This window comes from Rhipicephalus sanguineus, chromosome 1, assembly GCF_013339695.2.
Source record: "Rhipicephalus sanguineus isolate Rsan-2018 chromosome 1, BIME_Rsan_1.4, whole genome shotgun sequence".
NCBI lineage: Eukaryota > Metazoa > Arthropoda > Arachnida > Ixodida > Ixodidae > Rhipicephalus > Rhipicephalus sanguineus.
Genome location: NC_051176.1, coordinates 141,510,109 through 141,527,954, shown reverse-complemented (window position 1 = coordinate 141,527,954; position 17,846 = coordinate 141,510,109). Strand labels below are relative to the sequence as shown.

Genomic DNA, 17,846 nt, shown 5'->3' with positions numbered 1-17,846 from the left:
CTTTCATAATCCGCTTGTCGACGGAGCGGAAGACCATTCTGTCCAGTGTGTCGATGGGGGACTCGCACGTGATGTTCAGCAGCAACGCGAGCGTCATGCTCAGCACAGAGATGCCAATAAACTCTAATGTCTGCAACGAGAGAGAGAGAGAAACAGAGAAGGGCACCTTACCACGTGTACCTGAACTTGAAGGAAGCACCGCTAAAATGAGGCGATGACTACACCCTAATCATGTCCTGGGTAAAGTGCCAGCTATAGCCAGAAAACGTGACGAAAAGGTCTTGCTTCCTGGCTATATACAGCGTTTAGCAGGACAAGATTACGAGTTTAGAGACAAACACGGCGCCGTGTCTGTCTCTTCACGTTCAGTGATGTACCTACCAGCCCAATCCAATGTGCTACTACGTGCACCATCTTGTGATTGGCGGCATCATCAAGGCTGAATTCTTAGTAAAACCGTTGTCCATAAGACTGACTCAGCCATGCGTTTGGTGTAAATAACACCTGAATATGGTTAAATCTTTTCTGGTCTTCCCTACTACTACTTCGCACTACAACATGTAGCCTGCTTACACAATTTAGCTGGCACAAGTCCTATCCACATGGCGCTGCTGGGTTGCATACATTAGCGACGCGGATATATCACGCCTGTTATCTCATCCATGTTGGCGTTGCGTAAATGTCACTTCTACAATTGTGCGTAACATGCCATTAGTTCACAGGTGCTTGGGTACAACTGGTTTAAAGGTGCTCTGCAACACTTTTCCAAGTAATCATCGAATGGCTCCATTAAAAGAGATCATTGCCTCACGAATCGGCGGCTGCAAACATTTTTAGAATCCATCGAATACGAGCGGAGTTGCAGGGATTTGTCGCACGCTTCGAGCGTTTTCTCTCTCCTCTCGTACTAGCAAGCGCACTGAATGCTACGTAGGGAGGGGGATGACAAGGGGGCAAGAAGATGCATCCCTTCGTCAGCGCGCGTCATGACCTTGAACATTTTTTGTCTTTTTTTCTTCGAACGTGTGGCCTACTTTCAGCGTCTTTCAGCTATCAGCTCTTTGTGATGAATCCTTTTGTCAGTCGTTTGCGACAAGTTAATATGATCATACCTGCAACATACCAGGCAATGGCTGCGTAAAACTGCGATCTCTATCAAAATATCTCACCTAATATTTGTGTGCGCGCCCAGCGGTAGAAAGTGTTACAGCGTTTTCAACTGCGGTACGCTGTTGAGGTTAACAAAATCTTTTACAACCTTAAGGATAAGGGTGATATCCATGGGATATACCAGCACACCTAAGGGTGCAAATTATTTTACTGCAGGCACACAATGACGTTGAATTGCAAGCATATACTTGCAGGTAAGTAGAAAGACTTCGTTCGAGTTTTTACGATATAGCTGAGCGAAATCGAATCGAAAAGTATAGTTGAGACGTAGTGTTTCTTCTTTTTTGTAACAAAAAAGAGAGAGAGAGAAAAATGCAACCCGAGAAGCATATGACATTCCAATTATACCCATGATCTTCACTGTGTAGCACAATTACTGGTTCATCGCACCGCATGGCAACCTCTGACTTCACTCGTCACAGTCGCGAATATATGCAACACTTAGCCGCCGACGCTAAATTAGAAAAAAAAAATACTCATACTTTTCGTGCCAAAACCAAGAATTTAAATTGTCTGCTCACTTCGAAGCACAAAAACACTGTCTTTGCGCACAATGCACACAGTAATTCTAGTAAGAGCCAAGTATGTTTAAGGCGACAGCGCTTACAGGAGAATGACGACAGACGAAAACAATGCGCTGCGTTCGTTTTTTTCCACTCGCCGACGTCTTGTATTTAACGGTGTTACTTTAACGTTCCGAAGTGCACCGACTAGCCTAATTCGACATACAGGTGCATCCACGTAAAGGTTTTGATTTTTTCATGATCCCTATGCGTAGCTCCCGTTAGTCGCAACACATCTGCATCTGGCTTGACCGTTTTTTTTTAATTATTATTATTAAATTCATCTAAGGAGAGGTTGGTGCCAATGCATCGTGCCGGCTACACCTCTGTTATGCAAGAGCTTGACCAGTTCTTATCGCCCAAGCAAACAACGTCACCGGTTGCTTAAATTCGTGTGAAATTACTTGGTTAGCGTACAGATTTCTAGGGTTTAAACCCTATTTTGTAGATATATCAGGTTTTCACAGTGTTCGTTACTGGCCCTAGTCATCCGTAGAAGCGTGAGCTTGTAACAGAACCTAAACACGCGACCGAAACGTAATACATAGAGAATTATAACTTATAGGGCAGTAAAATACGCTAGAATCTGCACTCGATATCAGCCTTATCTAAATACATACACTTGAGCGCAGTTACGATGCAACCACTGGACGTCACTAAATAAAACTTGCCTGGAAAAATTCCTCAGCTTGAAGGGGTGTCTTGATGATTCCGATGCGGACTAACAGCAAAGGGAAATGAACTAAATAGGTGCCATACACAAGCCTTCCGAGCACTTGGAAGACTCTGGAGGACAGGAAAGCATTTAAGGACCCTGTGGAATGAGAATGCAGTACAATTGGTGAGCTGCACTTAATCATTCAATGGTCCGTATTCATCATCGCCACAACCACCACCATCACCATTATTATTATTATTATTATTATTATTATTATTATTATTATTATTATTATTATTATTATTATTATTATTATTATTATTATTATTATTATTATTATTTTATTTTTATTATTATTCTTGCGCGGAGAGAAGACTTTTCTATCTTGTCTACGTGCAATGTGTATTTCGCTTCTTTAATTTAGTAGCTTTGGAAGATAGTACGAATAATCACGGTATGGTCTGAGCTGATCTAAAATCATAGCCAGGAAACTATAATAAAATGACAGAATTTATCGAAACAGCAACTCTAAAGAAAGAAATGTGGCATGGACGAAGATGTAGACAAAAAACGCCAATGTTACAAATGTAAGAGAAATAAAAAAAATGTTCAGAACCCTTCCACTATGTGAAGATGTAAGACCGGCTAAGCTCTTTGATTTATATAACTATATTTAAAATTTTCTCTCATACATAGTCATTTCCCTAGCAACGCCATCAGCTGCCCCTTGATAGCATACTAGCGACTTCCTTGGGTCGAGCGACGTATGCAGATGAACGAAAGGCGTGGCGACGCCAGCCTTCCCTCGACGACCTTGGGAGCCGCTCCGGTACGGAGGAGCACACGTAGCTTTGACGGCGGCTAACCATGGCACAACTCCCTATGCAACGAGTCGCGACACGTCCTGCACACCGGCACTTGCACGGGGCAGTCTGATGACACACACTGCCGGATTGTCGCCTCCGCACGTCGTTCTGCATTTGGTCACACACGCCGAAGGTGGCTGAAAAGTGTCTGGCGAACCACAGACGCACGGATACCCAAGCGGATTTCCGACGAACTCCCGTTGATATCTTGCCGAGGCTCTCGGGAAGCGCTCGTCTGGGTTGTAACCAACTCGGCGACGGGCATTTTCGGCTTCGCGATACTGAGGATCCGCCAGGACCCTGAGTATCGCGAGCGTTGGCCCGATCTCCGACAGTTAGCCATAGACCGCTTCGCTGTAAAGCACATGAACAATACCCGTTGTTCACGCCAACTTTTTTAATAAATGTATTTAATCAGAGTATGGTGCCCATTTCTGGCGCCGGCTAATCCTCTTTTCTCGCATGGTAGTTTTTCTCGTAATATGGCACTAAAACACCAATCTTCTCAATGAAAAGAAAGAACAGCTTCGATAGAGATACTCTACTTCCTAGAATGCTGTCGCAGTCGAGACAAGAGTGGCTCACCGCCGCGTCCGGTGACGCACGCGTAGTGTAGCCACCAGAAAGGCAGAGACCAGACGACACGGTGGAGGCCGGCGTACAACGCGGTGACCATTTTCGTGGGCAGGTGGCCTTGATTCCATGGCGTGGGCACATAGATGACGATCACGCTGAGCACGACCGATGCAAACCACGCACAGCCCTGCATGAGCTGCAAGGCGAACGCATGCGAAATTCTTACGTAGTGTCAAGAGAAAAGCTTGGTTGGGGCTAACATTTTCACTACTCTTCATTAGGGCATATATTGGCAGATAAAAAAAACGAAGATTATTTGTTGAGAAGGCAAGAAATTTCTCCGAAATTGTTTAGGTGATGGTTGTGCAAAATTTAAGAAAGCTATGATTACATACAAAATAATAATTTATGCTCGCGAATATTTATAGTTGTTCCTAGCAGGACAATAAAGTGCGAGAACAATAGATAATGTACTTATTTAACCAGATTTTGTTAACTCTTACTAATTAACTTAGTGTAGTTACGGCAGATTCAAGCGAACTGAAGCTCCTCAGAGGCAATCTCTATGCCCTTAATAGGAATCCTGAGACTAACACCACTTTTGTGTGCGATCGTATCCTAATTGGCGATGAGTTGCCAGTGAATTTCCATTTATCTGTTTTCTCAAAAGCACCTCAATGAGTAATGTGGCACAAAACCGCCTAATACACCACTTTTTGTTCACTCGTTTCGTAGACGAATAATTTCAGGACAACTGGAAGACAATTTTGGTCAAGGTCCGTTTGCATGCAGGCTTGCTAAACATCCTGCCATGCTGAGCAGCAAAATTTATCACTCACTAGTTTCAGTTCAATTGCAGCATGTGCTCTTATGCTTAAGTCTTGCTAAGTGATAAGTGCATTATTTCATATTTATTGGTGCTTGCCACAGCTGTGAATTTCGGCCAGAAAAAAACTTTCATGTAGTTTCCATTACGTTGATTGAACTAGAGACTGTCTTAACTTAATCGACTGGTATACTTGCTTCATGTAGACTATTTATATTATAGCAAAGTTACGTCGAAATAAACATGTGTTGAAATGGCGATTTCTTCAACAAACTATACCGTTGCCCAGGAACGGTAATCTTTCGACTGAATATATATATATGGCTTGAAAAATGTCAGCTTATTTAACATGAAGAACCTTTAGGACGACTGAACGAATGAATATGATAACGCAATAAAAAAAATGCACGACAAATTTGCCCACCTTCGAAATTTGCGCATTCCTGTAGCGTACGGTAAGATATCCGCAGAACATTCCGCTCACGTAACTAGGCACGTGGGCAAAGGGTTTGAAGTGGATGTATTCGGCTGTATCCAGAACCTTGCTGAATAAAGAGACAGAAGAATACAAACAACTGTAAACATAATGTTAATATAAGTGAAAAAGTGCCGGTGATGTAATGTTAGAAACATACATAACGGAAAGCAAGTGCACCAGCATTGTCTGTTCGAAAAACCGCAAGTGGTCACAAGATATTCATTCATGTTCAGCTTGGAGACTTCAATGAGTTTCCGTAGATACTAGTTTATCACGGCAAGAATAACAGAAAATGCTACAGATACCCCACCGGTTTGTAAGCTAAGCATGAATGTAACGGAAGAAAAATGTTAGGATTTTTATATTTGATCTCTGTTGTCTTCGTATAGCAGTGCACATCTTAGTTCTCGCGTAAGCTTTTCCTTCTTTGAAATAAGCTTTTTATTTATTGATTTTTTAAATTTTAATTGAAATGCTGCTTAGCGCCCTGATGGTACACACGAAGAAAACGAGAAAATAAGAAATTATACATAAAAAGTCACAGTTTCGCCGCAACGGCGAAGCAATGAATGCGATAGCAACAAATTGGAATATAACGCGAAGAACGGAAAGCAGCTCGAAATTGCTAGCGCGTCGCTCGAGCCCAAACGACGCACGAAAAGAACGCACACAGGACGAGCGCGTACTATCATGCGTCACAGCTCGATACTTGAAGCGCACTGCTAAAACATAAAGCAGGACGCACGAAACGAACGAACAGTCACACACAGGACGAACGCGAACTAAATGTCGCAGTTGTTACTCACGGCCGCTCGATGAAAAACACACTGTGCAGCCTGCCGCGTCGCGGCGCAGGCAATGGGCGAGAGCGGGGAAGTGGAGTTGACAGTTGTCGCCGCATTTCGCTAGGAGGGCGCCAGTAGTAGGGGAGGGCTAAGGTCCCTCCATAATTTATTGAGGGACTTTAGGGGGGGCTCCACGCGACGCGCGGGCGGGATGGAGCGCGCGTTCAGCGGGTAGGTCGAGGTAGTGGTTGTTTTAAATGCGAAGCATTTCTTAGCGAACTTCTGCGACTTAGAGCGTATCTATCTATCTATCTATCTATCTATCTATCTATCTATCTATCTATCTATCTATCTATCTATCTATCTATCTATCTAGCCGCCTACGACTTTGTGCTCTCCTGGCCGTTTCGTCAATCGGATGTATACCAAAATTGGTGTGTCATAACATGGCCTTATTACGAACATAAATGACAGGTCATATCATGAAAATCATGACACGCATGTCATGAACAGCATGATTTACATTCCACGGCCTTTGGTCTCCCTGGCCGTTCCGTTAATCGGATGTATACCAAAAATGGTGTGTCATAACATGGCCTTATCACGAACATAAATGACAGGTCATATCATGAAAATCATGACACGCATGTCATGAACAGCATGATTTACATACCAGGGCCTTTGGGCTCTTGCGGCCGTTCCGTTAATTTCATATATACCAAAATTGGCCCGGCATAGCAAGAGTTCATGACGAACATAATGACAGGTCCTAACATGCAAATCATGACGCGCATGTCATGTGCAGCATGATTTACATGACATGGTCTCGGGGCGCTCGCGGCCGTTTAAATGAAGGGATGCATACGAAAACTGGTATGACGAGACATTTCTGTATGACGAACATAACTGTCACGTGGTAACATGAAAATCATGATATGCATGTCATGTATGACATGATTTACATGCCACGCTCATGGCGCACTCGCGGCCGTTTCGCTAGATTGATATACACCAAAATTGGTACTGTGCGATGTGACTTTATGACCGTGGTAGCATGAAAACCATGACATCCATGACATGTATGTCATGATTTACATGCCACGCTCATGGTACATTCGCGTCCGTTTCGCTTGCGTGATATACACCAAAATTGGTGTTACGCGACACGACTGTATGACGAACGTAAGTGAGACGTGGTAGCATGAAAATCATGCCATGCAAGTCATGTACGACCTGATTTACATGCCACGCTCATGATGCGCTAGCGGCAGTTTCAGTAGATTGATATACACCAGAATTGGTATTGCGCGATGTGACTGTATGAACAACATGAATGACAGTTGGTAAGACGAAAACCATGGCATGCATGCCATGTATGTCATGATTTAATTGCCACGCTCATGATGCATTCGCGGCCGCTTCGATAGCTCGATGTACACAAAAATTGGTATTGCGTAAAGCGATGTATGACGAAGGTAAATGAGACGTGGTAACATAAAAATCATGACATGCATGACGTGCACGACATGATTTACATGTTATGCTCATGACGCACTCGTGCCGTTTCGCTTGCTTGACATAAACCAAAATTGGTATTGCGCGACGCGACTCCATGACGAACGTAAATGAGAGTTGGTAACATGGAAATCATGACATGCAGGTTATGTGTCATGATTTACATGCCGCGCTCATTGTGCATTCCCGGCCGTTTCACTAGCTTGGTATACACCAAAATTGGTATTGCGCGACGCCACTGTATGACGAACGTAAATGAAAGGTGGTACCATGATAATCATGACATGCATGAAATGTACGACATGATTTACATGCCATGCTCATGGCGCACTCGTGGCCGTTTCGCTAGATTGATATGCACCAAAATTGGTATTGCGCGATGTGACTGTATGAAGAACATGAATAACAGGTGGTAACATGAAAACTATGACATGCATGCCATGTATGTCATGACTTACATGCCGCGCTCATGGTGCATTCGCGGCCGTTTCGGTAGCTTGATATACACCAAAACTGGTATTGCGCGATGTGACTGTATGATGAACATTAGTGACAGGTGGTAACACGAAAAACCATAATATTCATGTTATGTATGGCATGATTTACATGCTCTACTCATGGTGCACTCGCGGCCATTTCGCTACTTTGATATACACCAAAATTGGTATTGCGCGATGTGACTGTATGACGAACATAAATGAGAGGTCTTAACATGCGAATCATGTTATGCATGTCATGTACGGTATGATTTACATGCCCCTGTCATGGTGCGCTTCCGGCGGTTTTGTTAACGTGATATATACCAAAATTGGTATGGCATGACGCGAGTGCGTGATGAACATAAACGACAGGTCATGCATTTATATACCAGAATATGCGTTTCATTGGCATGGTGTACACTAGATTGTGCATGCATGCGTGCATGGCAAACATGCGATATATGGTGGACTAGATGCCATGGCATGAATGACTTCATTTGGCTCAAAGACAAACAAGGCGATGTATGCAGCTCTTTGCTGGCTGCTTCGCATTACATCGATTCCCACAGTGCGTGGGATCTGCCGAATTTTTTTGCTCTACATGAATCGCTCGCACTGAGTGTCACTCAAGACAGTTTGCGCATGTGTGATATTTTATACGTTAGGCAAAATGCCGCGTAGCTGTTGTTTGCCGTTGTGTTCCACGAATGCATCGAAGGACCCGCACATACGCTACCACGAGTTTCCGAGTAACACAGAACGCAGGGCAGCATGGCTGCGAAACATTTCCCGTGAAGGACCCGGCGGGATGGGAACAGTATGGCAGCCTAATGACAGGTCCCTGGTGTGCGTCTTGCATTTTACGGAGCAGGACTACAAGAAGACCGAGAAGTTGAGGATACTTTTGCCAACGGCTGTGCCGACAGTGTTCCCCGGTTATCCAAGCTACATGAGCACGAGGAGCACGCCTGCTCCGAGGAAGAAGCGGCCACGCTCCGAAATGAAGCCGATAATGCGCAGTCGCGGGCCGAGTGCTCGGGCAATGCTGCTTCAAAATAGCCGTTTTGTCATTAGCCAAAACGGCTCGTCAAGTGACAGCACTGAAGCCACGACGCCTAACAACTTTGAACTAGGGAATGAAACGTGTGTGGAAATGGCATTATTTTCAGATGCATCATGTCAAACTACATTCGACCTTGTTAAACTGACAGAAGAAGCTAAAAAAAACGCGCTGCTTCCAAGCGAAGATCGCTCGTATGAAAGGAGCACTGCAGGCCCTTCAAGAAAAAGTGGATGAGGCTGAGGAGCGCGCGCAGTTTTATGAAAATAACACAGACATTGCCTGTTTTATGAAGGTGTTCAATGGTGCTGCACAAGGTGACAAGACTGCCGAGTTCGTTAGAAACCAAGTCCGCAGTTTCTCGACGAAGAAGCCCCACTACAGTGACGTCATTCTAAGGGAATGAGTAATTTGGAAGGCATGCTTCAGCAAAAGTTATGAGCATGCAAGGTCCAGAAATATCTTTCAGCTCCGTTGTCGCTCAACGCTCCAGAAATATGTAGGCCATTTAACAGGTGGAATCGGCGTCACTTCGTTGATAAAGGAGCGGCTGTGCATCGAATTCAAGGGTCTCACTGTAGAGCAAGAAGCGTTCTGCTCCCTGATCGTTGACGAGATGGCCATACAGCAGAGGGTCATATACGACCGACAAGTCGACAAACTTTTTGGTTTCGTTGACCGTGGTGAAGAAGAGCACTCAACAGCGGTACCCCAAGTGGCAAACCGATTACTATGTTTTGTAATAAGAGGCTTGTCAACGTCATATATTATTCCTGTCGGATATTTTTCACGAGATGTCTTAAAGGTGACCAGCTGTTTTCTATGACCATGGAAGTGCTGAAAGTGGACTTGCGGGGCGGACGACCACGCCATGGAAGTCTGCAATGTGTTCATCGGAAAGCTCTTACGATCGCTTCTTGCCAACTGGGCAGGAAATGTTAATATGTATGTTGAGCGTCTCGTACGCTTGGCGCAAAAACCTCTGGCCAGGAAAGCGCTGCGCCTGTGATTCCAATAACACAGTGATCATTTTTTCACGCACGTGCAATAAAGCAATTATGACTCCCCTGATGTTCACAATGCTTTTGTTTCTAAGGTGTGAGCAACAGTCACTGCGGAAATACAACCGCACCTGTCAATGAGCGGCACTTCTGTTGATAAAATAACTATAGCACAAACACGCATTATGGAGGGTGAACAGCGCAACGGCAACAAAAGAGAGAAAACATGACGCGAAAAATCGCAACTCGCACGAGCAACCACTTCAGATAAAACTAACACTTTCTATATTTAGGTTGAAGCATCGCCGGCGCACATTCGGTAGGGCGATTACCAATATAGTTAACGCTATAGCATGTTTATTGTAACCCTTTAAAAACTAACAAGCGCATAGCAGCTGCGCTGTCAAGCTGCGATCCGCCGCATTAATTCCGGCGCTCTCGCTTTCGGTCTCCCCAGAGGTTCCCCCACTGGTGGCGCCGCGGCGGCAGCCAGGGGCACTCGGCACGCGACGCAGTATCCGCTCCACGCGGCAGGCCGCACCGTGTGTTTTTCATCGAGCGGCCGTGTTACTTGTTTCTGTTTGAACAGCGCGCTCCTTTCGCAAACGCGGCCGCTGCAGTGAGCGAAGTAATCATCGTTGCGCTCCTCGCGCCATCTCGCTGGCAATGAAGAAACGCTTATAAGCGCCTGCCGTCTCTGAGTCCGGCCAGCGGTAAAGGGTGTGTATATAACGCTCGCCGTTAGATTCCTGGAGGGTCGGCGTTTCGTGGCGTAGTGGCTAACGCCACGGGCTGCGGAGCGAGAGGTCCCTGGTTCGATTGCGCGCTTCGGAAGCATTTTTCTGAATTATGTTTCTTTGGGTCTTTATATATATATATATATATATATATATATATATATATATATACATATACACAGGGTGACCCAGCTATCACGCAGCACGATTTATAAAAAGAGGAACGGCGTTACGCGAATCAAACCTACAGCATATTGTTCCTAATACACTAGAGTAGCCGCTGCTAAGTTTTCGTTAATTAGGTTTAATTAATTAGTCATAATTATATTTCTAACTCGACAAGTACTCGCCTAATTGTCAAAATGTCAATGAGGCGTATGTAGGCATGTTCAAATGGCATCTAACTGCGCTACTTTCAACAACGTGCTAATTGCGCGCTCATTTTTTCCGGCTGATAAAGAAAGCCCGCTAAATATGAAAAATAACACGTGACTACGCTCCCACCCGCAAAGGAAACCAGCGCCCTCAAATAAGCTTACTGCAAACAACCGCTTTGCCTGTTGCCTGTTGCGAAAGACAGCGTTTCGCATTTTGGCAAGGGTACAGGTCGGGCGCCAGCGATATGCGTGCAATTTCGCTGGGATTCAATCCGTTCGATAGTACGCCGCAATCATCCATATCTCACGGCCGACTGTTCTCATTGATAACGCGGCAGGTGTTCTGATTACGGCCTGACTCTGTAAAACCAAGCGGTGCGTTTCTAGGCCGGGGAGTGGCAGATAGGGCGATGCGTTTTTTTTTCTTTCTGCATTTTTTTCCTTGATACTGTCTACCTCATAGGGAACCTGTTTGAGGGCGCTGGTTCCCGACGCGTGCAACACTCTAGTCACGTGTCACTTTTCATATTTCGCGGGCTTTCTTGATCAAGCGGAAAAAATGAGCGCGCAATTAGCACGTTGTTGAAAGTAGCGCAGTTAGATGCCATTTGAACATGCCTACATACGCCACATTGACATTTTGACATTTAGGCGAGTACTTGTCTGGTTAGAAATATAATTATGACTAATTAATTAAACCTCATTAACGAAAAAAATAGCAGTGGCTACTCTAGTGTACTAGGAACAATATGCTGTAGGTTTGATTTGCGTAACGCCGTTCCTCTTTTTTTAAAATCGTGCTGCGTGATAGCTGGGACACCCTGTATACATACTTATACATATAAGGTGAATGACGGCGGCGGCGATGGGGACGGTCAAAAACCAGCCGAGACTGTCCGTATAATTTGGTGAGGCATGTAAGGCTTTTTGCCTTAAAACATTGTGGTATCCTGCAGTCACCTATATTGTTGAATTGGGAAAATGACTTATTTCCAAGCGTTCTACAACATTGTGTGATGAGCTCCCGTCGTGCATTTTTAAATGATAGTGTAGCTCAAAAGATATTTTCAGTGCTGCAGTGGCCATATATTTCCTTGCAAAACAACATATAGTTCGGTTGAATATAGGATTTTCTTTCTCTTTGTTGTTATTTCATTATGCTTTAAGAAATTGTTCTATGTGCATCGTGAAAGGTGCATTATAACGTACTGAATGAGCCGCAGGCACGTACCCTATGTCTGCAGTTCCAGGAGTGAGAGAAAACAAGAGGTCCCATTTGTACGTCAGATAGCCCGTCAAGATGCACCCTATGATCCCAAGAACGGCTCCGAGGAGGAATGTTATGCGTGGTCGGCTGTGCAGGAAAAATCAGAGGTTTCAACTTTTTAGGAATTGAGTACCGAAAGATAGCGATGTCACCGTCTTTGCGTAGGTCTTCCAAGTTCTACGCAGATTTAGAACATGTATCAACGCCATCAATGCAAAGAAAGAGCAGGTACTCAATGGTCCTCGGCCTTCGTGCAAATATATGAACATTACGCATTCTATAGAAAGCTTGCATGGTGAATCCATGTGTGCTGAATAAACGTCGTGCGCTAAACATTTCACGTAGCTGGTAACGACTAATGTAGCTCAATAAAAGTGTAAACATCCTGCATCGGCACTATGTTTATCGTACTGAAACATGCACACTAGGATGACATTAAGCGCATCTCGTAGAGACTCTTCTTTACAAGATGGTGTGCGTTCAAGTTCGTCCTCATGCTAGCGAAAACAGCATCGGTGACCCGAAAGGGTCAGTTGAGACAATGGTTATGACCAGTATTAACCACAAACATAGCCGCAATAGATGATGTGACCGTTTTAGGTCACATTTACTGCTTCAAAGGGTATTATCTGCGAGACTCACAGAAATAATCTATGCATGCACATCTCAAGTGTTTCCCACTTGCTCAGAATTTTGCTAGTTTAGTTTTATGCTAGGGGTTTGCGTAGAAGAAGAAAAGCTTGGGGCTTATGTCCTGTAACATAAAAAAAAAATCAAATTATTGCATTAACAACTATTTTACTATTTAGTCTATATACATGACAAAAAACTTACCGCAGGCGGTGCTTGGTGAGGTTCACTTCATAAAGCTCGATGATGGCGTTTTCACTAATGTACAATTTTTTTAATGTCAGCATACCGGGTGTTTTTTTTTACACAATACAGAATTTTTAAAGATTGTGTGGGGCAGGCAGACTAACTATAGTCTTCAGCTCGATTATTAGAAGCGGCGAACACTACTTTCTTGAGAAATACATGATTAATGAACAATTGTTAAATATAGTTAATTATTTATTTTCCTCCATATGCTGTAATTTATTAATTGCAGGCGGTTAAATCGCAGGACCTGTCCGCTTTCACAAATTTTCAGTGTACCACCAGTTTTGAGATACTCGTTACCAAAATGTGCGACAAAATACATGGGCGTCCCGTTACTTTTCTGCTTCGATGAATAAAATGGAGTTTTTTTTTTACATCGAAGCTGTTTAGTAAATCGTTCCTTGTCCAGCGAACCAAAAAACTATAATAATCATAAACGGGTATGTGCCACAGAAATTGGGTAAATCTCTGTGCTCACCACTGGTCCACTAAAAATGAAGAAGGCAACAGTTAGCCCAACAAATGGCTGCGAAACGACGGCGGCCCCGAAGCGATGAAAGGCCTACGCCAACGACAACGTGCCCGTAGACCTATGAGAGGTGCGAACCCTCGGTTTCAGCGCGAGGTTCTGTCTCTGGAGTTTGGACATCCGTATCGTGTCTGTGACTGTCTGTGGTTTAACTCGAACCTCTCTGCGCTGAGAACCAACGTAGAAAGAACCTAGCATCACCTAGCTGAAGCCTAGCTATACGACCTAGAAGCAACATAGAAACAACCCTCATCACCTAGCTAAGGCCTCGAAACAACCTAGAAGCAACCACATTAGTCTTCAGATTTCGTCCAGTTTGTCTTTTTCAAGCCTTACGCGGCTTATTGCAAGCGGTGCAAAGTTCACCAATTTTTTTGTAAATGAAGCTCGAACAACAGTGCATTTACCTCGGAATTCGTGCCACCCTTAGATTTCATTCCAACTGAATATGCCTCGCAAAAGCACCGATTAAAATTAGTCGATTGCAGTACGTGCCATAAGGTACGTAATCAAAAAGTTATATTGTGAATTTTAGTTAATTATTGCAATTGGGATTCTGGTTTTTCGTGCATCCAATATACACAACTTCACGCAGTCGAGGTCAAGGACTACAAGAATACTAGCGGTCCCAAACGCTATTTAAAACTATTGTATGGTTTAAAAACCCCATATAGACTATAAGCTCCATTATTGGCCGAAATTACTGAGATATAAATTACGACCTCGTTTATACACCAGCAAAAATGTACTTTTTGTGCGTTAATTTTTAGAGCAATGTGAACCCGAGAAGATCTGGGGTTATATCTACAAAACTTCTCTTTTATAAGTGATTTTTGTCATTTGCCGGCCGGCTTCTAAATATTGCCATGTCCAGCATCAGGACTGACCGAGATACTCCTGACGTGCATTGACTAATTTTTTAATAGCTTTTTTTTCTCTCTCTCTAACGAATATTTTTAGCGTAGGACGTTATTGTGAATACGGAGCCTGCTTGTTTTGCGATGAAACTATATAATCTGCACTCACAGGTCAATATACTTAAATGAAGCGTACATTTCCCGCAAGTAGACATAATTTTTTGTGGTTATTTGATAAGAAGCGAAGAGACGGCAGATTCAATTTTCGTTTTCGACAGAACAGTTAAGAGCGCACTGCGAGCCTCTCGAGTTTCCAATTAAGGGTCTCTCACTTTCTTCAGGTGTCCACTTAAATGTGTCCACTTATAGGGAAAGGAAAAAAGCGGTGCTACTTACTGTATCATGATAATGGCCAAAGGTAATGCCACGAATATGATGACCTGCATGTCTACTGATATGTACCATAGATGAATCAGACACTGAAAAGCAATAAGTAAAGAAAACGGATTGTCATAAATGTACAGTACTACATTAAAACAAAACTATGCACAGGACAGCGCACGCAAATAACAAAAGTCAGGTGCAGGTTATTTGCATCTTGTCCTTGTTCAGACCAAAGACTGTCAACCCACCGTGATTACAGACGCCGTCTACTGTGCAGATAAGCGCGTGCTTATTTGGTTGACGTAGAAACGTTCTTTTGGAGGAGTACATCTTGAATTAACATGACTTTCTTTCGAAATTCAGAGATATACCGTAGATATTGAGTGGCATTTGATAAGCATTTCGTTTATTCATTAACATGCGAATTCGCACACCGCCTTAGTCCCTTGAAAGCTTCAAGACTTACGCTGTGCGAGTCTGTCATGATGGCATCTGTTGACCTGTATTGTCAGCACAGCTTTATACGCTTTGTATACTATGTTTTTTTTTTGCTCAAAACATTGTTCGCGAACCTCCCCAGGTTTTCCTAACCGTTGCTGCTGCTGCTCCCTTGCCGACTAGGTCCCTGACCAATCCCTGAGTGCTCGAGGGATCGCTCAGGATCGGTCCCGTGGCACTGTGAGTTAGAAGGGGTTCTTGGTTTGATCACCGCGAATATTTCAACAGCGAACTGTTTAAGATTTTCGTTATGCCGCGTGACGTGAACAGAAGCTCGGCCCAGCTTGCCTTAGCCAGGTTGAGCCTAGCTAAAACTTAGATGAGCCTAGTTAAGCCAAGTAAGTATAGCGAAATCTATTTAAGCGAAGACAAGGGTAATATATTCTAATTGAGGCAATCTTAATTAAGCTTAATTGAGACGATTACAATTAAGCCTAGCCCAGCTTGCCTTCGGCATGTTAAGCCCACTTAAGCCAGAGTAAGTATAACCAAAACGAATTAAATGTAGTTTATTATAATTAAGCATAGTACAATTAAGGCAAATTAAGCCAGAACATAAATAAGCCGAAAAATTCAAGTTGAATCCCGATTAGGTTAGTGAAGCCAAGTTCAAGGTGATACTATTTACTAGCGTCCAAGTCGATTCTACTAAGGCTAATTAGGTTAATTATGACTGCAACTAATTGAGAATAAATGAGTTGTGCATGATTGAGCCAAGCCAAACCGAGATACTTGAGATACGTGTAGCACAATTATGGTGATTATTCTAATTAAGCTAATTAAGTAAATTGAGCCGAACACTGGCTTATGATCGAATGACTGAGACTCATTAATTCCTATCGTTGCCAAACCATGATCAAACGACACTAATAGAGAGTTGCAATCGATACTGATTGATAATCGATCGGTATCTATTCAAGCATTGGTAAGCCCTCAGATAAGTCTACTCATACTAGGATAACCATAGTCCAGTGTAATTAAGCTGTTCCAATCAATCAAATGAACATTTATGGCCGATCAATACTGATTGATAACCAATCTACATGTCGGATAATGTAGGAGAAGAGGCTAGCCGGGACCTAGATTCGTACTTGCTTTCTTAAAAAGCGTGTTCGAGTCCGCAAAAGCCGGGACTACCTAGGAAACCGCAAGCTCCGCTGTGATTCATCCTTGCGCCACTTAGTTGAAGATGTCCTAATTTTTTTTCTTTCTTTCTTTATCGAGCGCATCGTCGCATGCGTCATCACCATGTCGACAAATCGGGATTTTCACGTGGTCACGCCACCGACGCCGGCTTTTCTGCGACACGAACTCATCATGCTATTTCGCAATATTGGCAAGTTGTCAAGAAATCAAGCGGTTATGCAAAAAAAGTCTGAAATGAACGACATAATGGATGTTTAACCGCATTCGTTTTCGACTTGTATTTGTTGGTGCTTAAATATTACCCATGTCAGTTAACGCTTAAAGCAAAAGTATGAGCCCTTCATTTTTTCAGTGGCGCTATTTTTTTCATGATGATGAATAGGAGAGGGTGGCGCCTTAGGGCGGCCCTCGCTAATGTTTGCCGCTGATCAAATGAAACATAAATGTGAACAAACGAGAAAACTGTCACAGAATATGATACACAGTGAGGCTCCACATGTATAAAAAACAACAATCCAACAATATACATGAATCACTATGTTAGGTGCATGAGTTTGGGTGAGAAACAAGTACCCATGTGCTTATACAAAGCGATATATTTGGATATACTATAATGTATACGAAATACAGAGCACGTGTACTTATGCAGCACTAAAAATGTGCAATCATAATATAAGACACTTTGAAAACATAGCAGCACTTGCTACACCAAAAAATATTCAGTCAACTATATGTTTAAACTGAAAGGTAACATTGTCAGTCCAGGAAAACTTACCGTCTCTTCTATTCTCTTGAAGTTGTTGACTAGAAGCGGAAGGGCCCACCAGCTTTTATGGCAGACATTGATTTGGTCATAAAACATTAGGTTGTCTGCTGGTCCTTCCAACGTAAGGGGGATAAGTGAGGCGGCCAGCAAAACAGCCAAGGCTGGAAATATGAGCCTGTGAGGAAGGAAATATTTGTGCTCGACAACCAGCTCAATACAATCATGTTCCTCTGTACACTGTCTGCACAAAGGAAACCTCCCTACAGTGTTTAAAAGTGTCACATTTTTATGGCGTCCGAAGTGCAATCCGCACTTCGCACGCAATTCCCCTAGCTCGAGGTACGTAACCTATGTAAACTGTAAGCACCTTGAAATTGGTCCATTATTGTCTTTTCTAATTCCTATCTCATTTTCTAGCATCACCGTGTG

At 43.4% G+C, this 17,846-nt stretch overlaps 1 non-coding gene across 1 annotated transcript; it reads right to left on the bottom strand.

Moving 5' to 3' along the window:
- Nucleotides 1-12,328: 12,328 nt before the first annotated feature.
- On the bottom strand, nt 12,329-17,594 carry LOC119399231 (uncharacterized). The gene is made up of 3 exons (XR_007416532.1): nt 17,427-17,594; nt 15,020-15,102; nt 12,329-12,445 (listed from the first exon to the last, which is right to left on the bottom strand). It is a non-coding gene; the product is annotated as an uncharacterized LOC119399231 (transcript).
- Between the last annotated feature and the right edge of the window lie 252 nt (nt 17,595-17,846).